The sequence below is a fragment of the Petaurus breviceps genome, unplaced genomic scaffold (assembly GCF_028583685.1).
Source record: "Petaurus breviceps papuanus isolate PSGF00001 unplaced genomic scaffold, PetGlider_PUasm1.0 139, whole genome shotgun sequence".
NCBI classification, from domain to species: domain Eukaryota; kingdom Metazoa; phylum Chordata; class Mammalia; order Diprotodontia; family Petauridae; genus Petaurus; species Petaurus breviceps.
Window position 1 is genome coordinate 8,978,904 of NW_027185697.1, and position 10,042 is coordinate 8,988,945.

A 10,042-nucleotide genomic window follows, 5' to 3' on the forward strand; every position below is an offset into this window, starting at 1 on the left:
TCGGCCTCCTCTAAAGTGGGGTGGGGAGGGAGGAAGGGAAGCATCTTGGAACTCAAAGGTAACAACAAATAAGTAAATTGATAAAAAGGAGGAACAGACCAACCCTGGGGGTGATCTCCTCACGGGGCCAGTGGAGAGGAGGGAATGGATGAATGTGGAAACACTCCCACTATGAAGGATGAAGGAATCAGCCAACACTTATTTCTTTAACATCAACTACATGTGATCCCTGTAGTCTAGGGAAGGGAAGGATGGTTGAAGAGGAATGTTGAGTTGAAGATGGCAGCAGACAGAGAGCTCAACCTACAGGTGTGTGCCCTGTCTCCCCCAGCAGACCAGGGCCTTCCTGAGGGCAGGACCAAGGCTCCATCAAGTCAGGACCTCCGCCCATTGAACTGAGATCTCCCAGAAGACCGGACACAGGATTCCAGACTTGGGAGGGACCCCTGAAGCCAGTGAGCCCACTCACCGAAATCTCCTCTCCATCACATCCAACAAGTGGTCATCCAACTTTTGCTAGAACATAGCTTTCACTGTTCAGTCATGTCAGACTCTCGGTGACCCTGTAAACCGTTCTGTCCATGACATCTTCTTGGCAAAGACAGTGGAGTGGTTTGCCATTTCCTTCTCCAGTGTATTAATGCAGACAGAGGTTAAATGACTTGCCCAGTCACACAGCTAGTGAGTGTCTGAGGCTGAACTTGAACTCAGGTCTTCCTGACTCCAGTCTCTACACACTGAGCCATCTGGCTGCCCCAGAAGACCATTAGTGAAGGAAAACCCACTAGCCCCCAAGCTAGCCCCTTCCAAGTGGGCATGGATGTAACTTTTCAGATTTTCTTTTCAATGAGCCTAGATCTGCCTTTCTGCCCCCCTCCACCCCTTGCTCCCAATTCTATTTTCTAAGGCCCTGAGCCCTGCTGAGACCATCCCAGCCCCCTCCTGTGGCCTCACTGCAGCATGTCTGTGTCCTTCCTCAAGTGAGGGCTCAGAACAAAGCACTCTGTTCCAGATGTGACCTGAGCAGGACCAAGGACAGCAGGGCCTGAAGACCAGACCCAGCCTCCAAATGCAGCAGCAGCAGCAGAGTGTTCTGACTGGGCTATCACACCACTGAGCCATGCTGACTTTGCAGGCCACCAAACCCCCAGATCTGGCGGGGGCCACTGCCTTCCGCTTCCTTTGTCTCCCCCCATGTCCAGCAGGGAGCGCCAGGACACAAAACCCTGCAATAGACCTAACCCTTTGGCATTTCATGGGAGGTGCTGGAGCAGATCAGGAATGCTGACAGGAAACTGTCTTCCTGGAATAATTAGGATCCTTGGGAGGAAAAATCTCCTTCATTTCCTTAACTCCCCCAAAACAGGCTTCTAGAGCCAAATTATTTCAAGGTTTCGCTTTCTGTCCTTCCTCCCTGAGGGCCAAGATTCCCGGCACAGAGAGTTCAAAGAAACAAACTCTCTCTCCATTCACACACATCTGCCTCTGGGATGAGGAATCAGACGGGCACAGGCATAACTGACCTGGGGAGGGGGCGCCGAAGGGAAATGACCCCAGGGTCACACCCCCAACTGCCCCCAATCTGGACAAGTGACCCTTGACTACCTCTTCAGACATGGCCGCCAAGAGAATGAGAGGGAGCCTGCGCCTTCCTCCCCAGAGAATCTGCAGCCCGAGTGTCCAGCGCCCTGAGCCACTGCTCATACAAAGGACCCACCAAATGAGTTTGCTTCGACTCCCTCTGCTCCATCACAGTCCCAGGCAGAAAGCAGAGCCTCACCCCAGCTCGGGCACCCCTATCTCTGGGCCCCTGTTCCTGACCCCACTAAGCGCCTGGAGACAGCACATCAGAGGGCGAAAATGCTGTCAGATTCGGAGTCAGAGGGCCTGGGCTCCAAGCCCTATTTAGGCATTGATACTTATTTTGCCTTGGGGAAGAAAGCCTCTTAATTTCTCTGGGCCTCAGTTTTCTCATCTGTAAAATAAGGAGGGTGGCTTGTATGACCTCATCCAGATCAATTCAGTGCTTCTATGAGAAGGGCCAGAAGAGAGTTAGCCTGAAGGAAGGGCCCCTCTGCCTCTGAGAACCAGGGTCCTCAGGACGTCTGTGTATATTGTCATGGGCATTCAGTCTTCTCCAGGACTAAGCTTCCCAGGTTCTTGGATGCTGACATCAGGCTGGCAGTGCCCACTGTGGGAGCCAAGCTTTTGGGGGAACTCCCAGGGACTTGAGTAGTCACCACCAGGACAAACCCTACCTTTGGCTGTTCCCCAGGGATCCCAGGGGTTTGGATCAAAGGTTTAGAGCTGGATGGAACTTTCTGATCCGACCTCATTTTACAGATGAGAAAAATGTGGCTAGATGAGGTTAAGTGACTTACCCAAGGTCACAAAGTGATTGATAAGTGGCAAAACTGAGGGGTCTCCCAAGGTCAGGATCCCTTCTCAGAAGTGAGCAGGTGGACTCCCCTCCCCATACATGGTTCCCCTCCAGGGGAAAGAAACCACTTTTCCTCACACCCTCCCCAACTCAGTGCCTTCTCCCTCTTCTTACACATCATGGGGGGGGGGAGGTCACACCAGGGCAAGAAACCACAACCAAGTCCCTCTTCCCTTGGGGGTGGGAGAAGGGTGTCTGAGAGTCCTCAGCTGTGTGGTCAAGGGCAGATGGAGAGACCTGAAATGTGGCATCACAGTATGGTAGGAAGAGCATTAGACCTGAACTCTGATTCATCTGAGGACCAGGCTTTGACCCTCAGCTCTGTGAATTCCAGCACTGTGTCCCTGGATGAGTCATTAGCCCAGTTTGCACATCTGTAATGAGGGGCTAAGACTAAATCCTGACCTTTCTTCTGAGGTCACAAAAGAGGTCTCTAAGTGGCGTAGCCCCTTCTGAAAGGGTAGAGACAATACTCCCCTTGGAACAGAACCGGGCATTCCCACAATGCTAGGCGGGACTGCCCTCCCAGCCTGGGCAGGGCTGGGGATTTTCCACCCCCCGTTTCCCATGCTGTCAGTCAGCCTGCCCCTGAGTCACCACCCTGGCTGGGAAAGGAATAAGGCAGTGGGGGCAGGGGAAGACAAAGGCCAGGGTCTGGGCACAGCCAGGGACACAGACAGAGCCCTCCCACTCAGTCTGTTTTCAGGGGAGATGCACAGTGTGAGGGCCACAACCCCCAGGACACTGCTCGACAAGCCACACTGAACCACTGTGGTCCGTGCACAAGCCTAGCTGCTCCATTCCGGGGATACGGGAGGCTAGGTACGGGCACCAGGCTTCATCCCATGGGGCCACGCCGCCCCCTGGCGGTGGCCGATACCACCAACCCAGAATGAAGCACTGAGTTTGGATTCCTTTTCCAGGGGTTGGTTCCATGACAACTCAAGGGTCCCAGACTGGGTTGGGTTAGTGGGCAATACGGGCGGGGTTCAGATGGAACGAAACTGAACAGGGGGAGCGGTGTGACGATTTTCATATGGCACTTACTACACGCTGGGCGCCAAGCTGTGCTTTGCCATTTTCATCTCATTTGATCCCCACAACCTTGGGTTGGGGGGTGGAGGGATGGGGTGTGCTATTATTATCCCCATTTTACAGATATGCAAACTGAGGCAAACAGGGGTTAAGTGACTTGCCCAAGATCACACAGCTAGTAAATGTCAAGAGACCGGATTTAAAGTCAAGTCTAGGTCTGGTGCTTCATCCAATGAGCCACCAATTGCTGGATTCAGTCTGAAAAACCTGGGTTCAAATTCTGCTTGTCTCACATGTGTCCCTGGATAAGTCACTTGACCAATAATCTAGCCCTCAATTTCCTCACCTTTAAAAATAAAGGGTTGATATATATAGGGGGTGTCAAGAAAGATTTCACACAGAACGTGGTGCTTACTCCCATCTTGAAGGAAAACAATCCTGTGGTCTGCTAAATCACAACCCCTCGGGGCTGCCAAGAACCTAAGACTAAATCCCAGAGCAACTGCACAGCCACCTTGGCAAAGGGTTTTTTCTCTTTAGGATTTCACTACACAGGCATGGTGCAAAAAAAAAAAAAGTCACTTGCAGGGCTGCTGAGCATCAGATGGAACGTCTAGAAACTACTTTGGAAACCTTAAGCTGATGTCTAAATCCGTTATTAAACAATTGTGAAAAGGACCTCAGATTTAAGAGCCAGTTTGAGGGCAGCTGAGATGCACACGAAGCTGGGACACACCATGAGGGGCCGAGCCAAACTTTGGGGGAACTCCCATATCTCCGGACCGTCCCCTGGGGATACAGCATGGCCTTCGAGGCAAGTGAGGAGCGTGGTCAGAAGGACTGGGATTGGAGGGCAGTGCCCCCACTGACTGGTACCTCTTTGGCCATAACCCCCGAAGCACGAGCCTTTCACACAGCGCTTATGGTGTTTGTGGAATTGAAGGAAATGGATTGGAGAAAAAGCTCAAAGCCCCCAGGGGCTGATGGGAAAAGGGGCTGGAGGCCTCATCCTCAGGTCTCTGACAAAGGCCACTCCCAACAAAGGAGACCACAGAAATGCTTTGGGGAGTCTGTAGGCAAGGCAAAAGAAGCTTTAGCCTCTATCGGTGCCCAGTGGCTCTGGGACCACCAGAAAGCAGAGCAGACTGCTCTCTAATTAACAGCTTCTCTGAAGCCATTAAAGAACAGGGCTCCTAAGCACCAATCGATTTGCAATCAGTCAGATCTCCAGGACAATCCTTTTGTATGCAGTTTACATTGGTAGATGTGAAGTAGGGTTAGTGTTCAATGCATGCTGTGGTTTCACTGGTCTCAAGAACCAGCAGATGAGGGAAGAGCTTCTATGGTCAGAGGTTGGCAAGCTCCCTCTCTACAACTTAATCCTGGAAATTTGGGCCTCATAATTCCTTCAATTGTTTCTACTTTGTTCTCTGACCCAGACACTATTTAGAACTGTGTTAAGTCTGCATTTGGATCTGTCTGTTGTTTGTACCCCCTACCTGATTACTATTTTTATGTTATGGTTTATAAAAGATGTGTTTATTATTTCTGCCCCTTTTTATGTTTGCAAATGGTCAATTTTTATAAAAGTTCCACGTGCTGAGTTTTACACATGTACATATATTTATGTATGTATATATACACACACATACACATACATTCGTTAACAATCCCCATTTAAAATATATTTTTAGTTCTAGTTTCCTGTTTTAATTTTAGTTTCCCTTTTATCTTTGTTATTCAAAGTTTAAAGGGACACTGAACCCTCTGCTAGTATCATATTTCTACATGTCTTATAGTTCTATTAACTTTTATAAATTGAGAGGCTAAGGCACTTGGGGCATAAATATTGGTATTGAGTTGTCTATGGTTCCTTTCAGCATGGTTTCCTCGTTAATTCCTTTTGCTCGTTTTAGTTTTTTGTTTTTGCTTTGTCTGATAACGATTTCAAATCCTGCTTTTTAGATTCACCTGATATATAGAAAAAAAATTCCAGCCCTTCATTTTTATTGTTTTGTCTTTTTCAGGCATTTCACATAAACTTGTATTCTAGAGTTTCCCTTTCTTATCCCATCTTTCACTTTTTCATTTCACTGGATTGTTCAATCCATTCACATTCAGTTATGAGTTAGGTTTACATTTTCCTCCATTTACTGATGGGTTTTTTTCCCCCCAAATTGGGGGATTTTTCAAATTAAGGTAATTTTTTCAAAATTATGGAATTTTTAAGGATTTTTTTTCAAATTCAAATATTATCTACTTTAAAGGCAACCCTATTTCCACCAGATGTCCTCCCCCTAACCTACGCCCGCCCCCTTCCGTTTATCTTTTTGTTCCATCTGGTTACCTTTTTTCTTCCTTTTATCTAGCTATTCTACTCTTCCTGTTTTTCCAATAATCAAGCAAAATTCTTTTCCCTTTCAACTGATTTTGTTCGTTTTAAAATTTCATTTTCTGCCCCTTTTTCTATTATTTTGTTCCCTCATTCTTTTCATTTCTGTTCCCTGTTTATTCTAAACTACTTATTCTAATAGGGAATATAAGACATAGAGACAGTAAATACAAAGAACAGGAAGCACTGTATTTTAAGAGCAAAAGGATGCTGACCACCAGGTGGAGAGGGGACATCTGAGCTGTTCCTTGAAGGAAGCTAGGGATTCTTCCATTTACTGTTGTCACTTTCCCCCCAGAAGAATGCAGTCTCCTGGCAGGTGGGGAATTCCTCACTCTGTTTTTCCCTAGTATCCATTAGACCTCACCTACAAGAAAAGTCCTCCAGGCATAAGGAGCAGCCAATGCAAAGATGTGGTGCTTCGTTTTCCTTTGAGGAGTAAAGGGGTTAATTTGGTTGGACGTCGGAATTCCAGAAGGGGAGTAACATAAAATGAAGTTGTTAAAGTAGGTTGGGGCCAAGCAAGGGTTTTAAAAGCTAAACAGTCTGTATTTTATTCTAGAGGAAACAGGGAGGCAGTAGACTTTATTGAGTATGAGAGTGATGTGATCATATCTGGACTTAGTGAAAATCATTTAATAAAAGCTAATAAATGCTAGAGTACTGAACCAGGAGGAAGGAAGCCTCATCTCTCTGAGCTCAAATCCAGCCTCAGACACTTAACTAGCTGTGTAACCCTGGGCAAGTCACTTAACCTTGTTTGTCCCAGTTTCCTCACGTGCAAAATGTGGTAGAGAAAAAAATGGCAAACCACTCTGGTGATCTTTTTCAAGAAAACCCCAAATAGGATCGGTAAGAGTTGAACACGACTGAAAAATGACTGAATCGAATTGACTAGATTCTGAGTTGGGCCCTTTCTCCCACACCCTGGAGGAAAAAGAACACTAAAGGAGAAAGGCCTGGTAGTGAGGAAGGGCTACTTTGTATCTTTTCAAAGCAACAATAGGAAAAAGAGATCAAAGAGATGGTACTACTGCTTAGAATGGATAAGAAGATAACAGAAGGCAAATCTGCTTCTCATTTTGCTTGTTTTCTCCATTAAAAAAAACCTCTAAATTGGGAAGAACCAAACAAAAGCAACTTCTCTTACCAGGGAGAAAATAAGAGGCAACCTAGTTGTCCTTGATAAACTCAAGTCAATATGCCCAAAGTGCTGTCTTCAGTATCAAAGAACGAGCAGATGTAATCAATCACAGATGTGATCACTCTCAATATTTGAAATCACAGGGGAAAAGCAGGTATCACAGGACTGGAGAAAGGCAAAAATCTTGATTCCCACAGAAGGAAAGAGTCTACACAGCATATCCATCAACAAGCTCAACTTGCATTCCTATCAGAATTCCAGAATGTACGACTGAGAGTGCTACTTGCAAGTTTAAGAGCTAGGGGGATCCTTGGATATCTACTAAAATCAGCCAGTATTTATTAAGCACCTATCATGTGCTAGGCACTGGGGACACAAGCAATCAATTCCTGCCTGCAAGAAACTTACATTTAATGAGGGAAGCAACAAGTACATGTAGTAAAACAAACATGTTCATTACATATATGTGGGGCACACATGAAGTAGCTAAATATGTCTGAGCACCTAAAGGGAGAAAGGGATTCAATGAGGGGGAGGCAAAGAGAATGTATTCTATGCATGGGGGATGGCCAGTGCAAAAATGAGCAACACAAAGAAAGCTATCTGGGCTGGGTCACATAGTGCTGGAAAGGAAATAAATGTGTATTAAAACTGGAAAGAGGGGTGAGGGCAGGGCTGTAAAAGTTATCCTCAAGCTAACAGGAAGCCACTGGAGTTGTGTTAGTATGGGAGCTCCATGGTCACATTCAAACTTCAGAGAAAAATCACTTTGGCAGTAGTGTGCAGAAAGGACTGGCGTGTGGAATGACTTAAGGTAGAGAGACCTATTGGGAGACTGTTGAAATCATTTAAGCAAGAGGGTTTGAACTAAAATGTGGGAGGGGTTGCATACACCAGATGGGAAGGTTGGCAGCTGGCTCCATGGGATGGAGATCGAGGAATCAAGGATAATGGCAAGATTAGGAACCTGAGACACTGGAAAAAAGGGTAGTAATTTCAAAAGAAAAGGAAAATCTAGAAAAGGGGAGGATTAAGGGAATGAGATTTCAGTTACCAACATGTCCAAATTTTAAGGTGTCTCTGGACACCCAGTTTGAAATATCTAAGCTCACGGGAGAGACTGAGGATGGCTGTGAAGATCTGGGAGTCTCCTGCACCAAGCTGATAGTTAAACCTATGGCAGGCTGAGGTAACTGAGATAGAGTGATAAGAGGACCCAGGAAAGAGGTTTGGGGTACTACACAGTTAGGGCACATGACGTGAATGAAAAGTCAGGAAAAGAGCCTAAGTTATAGTCAGACAGGTAAGAGATGCACCAGAAGCCAATCTCACAAAAACTGAGGAGGAAAAGGGTCACCAGTCAATAGCGTCAAATTCAGCAGTTAAGTCAAGAAGGATTCATTGGGACTGAGTGGAAATAAGAAACATTCATAACTTTGAAGAGAGCTAATTCAGTCAAATGATAAGGTTAAAAGCTGGAATACAAAGGACTAGGGCTGAGAAGTGGAGAATGTAGAAATTCTTTTCAAGGAACATGGTTGAGAAAGACATAGGCCAGCAGCTCAAGAGGATGACAATCTAGTGAAGGTTTAAGGACAGGAGATACTTGGACGTATTTGATGGCAAGAGAAAGAACCAGTTAAAAGAGAACAGCATCCCACTGACCTGGAAAGGGGAAGCAATGTACTCCAAATGGAAATGGGTAAAATCGAGTGTACTTTGCAAAGATAAGGAACATCTTTTTGTCAGAAACTGAGAGTGGGAAATATCAAGGAGTTTTGAGATGAAGGGGAGAAGAGGGAACTTCTATTAAACAGCTTCTATGGGGAGATAGGGCATCAATTAAGGAGACATAAAAGGGCTGGCTTGCTTTAATGAGGACCCATTTGAAGTTGGATAGTATGAAATCCAGTCATGGGATATGACTTAAGAGTGGAAGTAATCCAAGGTTGCTGTTTTCCAAGACTGGGTACAGGATAAGGGGCAAAAGATTCAAGGGTAGAAAGTAGAAAAAAAAAAAAGGGTTAACTTTGGGGTTGAGGACTGAGAACAAAGGGGATAACCTGAGAAAGTGCTGAAGGATGGTAAGAATGCAGATCTACATGAGGGCAGAGTAATGGTTTAGGAGGGGGTTGAATCATGGTAAGTGGAATGTAGGTTATGGTCAGATAAGGCAATAACACTGGCAAAGATTAATTGGAGAAATGGAAGACTTATGGGCAATAGCAAGATTTTTTTTTTTTTTGCTTTTTGAAGGGTAATTGGGGTTAAGTGACTTGCCCGAGGTCATACAGCTAGGTTTTTGTGTTCCGTGTCTGAGGCCATATTTGAACTCAGGTCCTCCTGACTCCAGGGCTGGTGCTCTATTCAGTGCGCCACCTAGCCGCCCCTTTTTTAATTTTTTGAATAGCAAGATCTAGTAAGTGAAATATGTATGTGGATGGGGGAAAACTTAAGCAGATTTAGGAAATGGGACATTAAGGGATTTGAGGGATCACCTACATGAATCTATTAAAGTCCCCCTTTATATAAATCAGGTGCTAAATAGAAGAAAATGGTGGTCCAAGTCATGAACTCCTTGAGAAAGGGGAAGGGAGAAGTGGTAGTATATAGCTACCATAATAAAAGTGTTTATTATTATGTGCCACAAAGTGGAAAGAAAAATATCTAAAAGGGAGCTGAAAAGGGGATGGAGAGAGGTACCCACACAGGGCCAAAGATCAAGGGGACCAGAATCATGGCTGAATCCAGTTTCGACCGGGTGGAAAACTTTAATTGTGTGGAATTTTTTTTAAAAAGAGTACTCAGTAAAGAGGGAAAAGGAAGTCAGGAAGTGAAAATGGACAACAGGATTATTCCGATTCTACCTCCAGGACCACTGTGAGAACATTGGATGTACTCTGTATTGGAAAGGGCAGTCAGGGATATGCTGGTTTCTGGGAGGACTATTGTGTGAGAAAAAGAGGTCCAGGATAATGAGGAGTTTGCTCAACATGTTCAACCATCTAAAGGAAATCTTTACTATAACTAT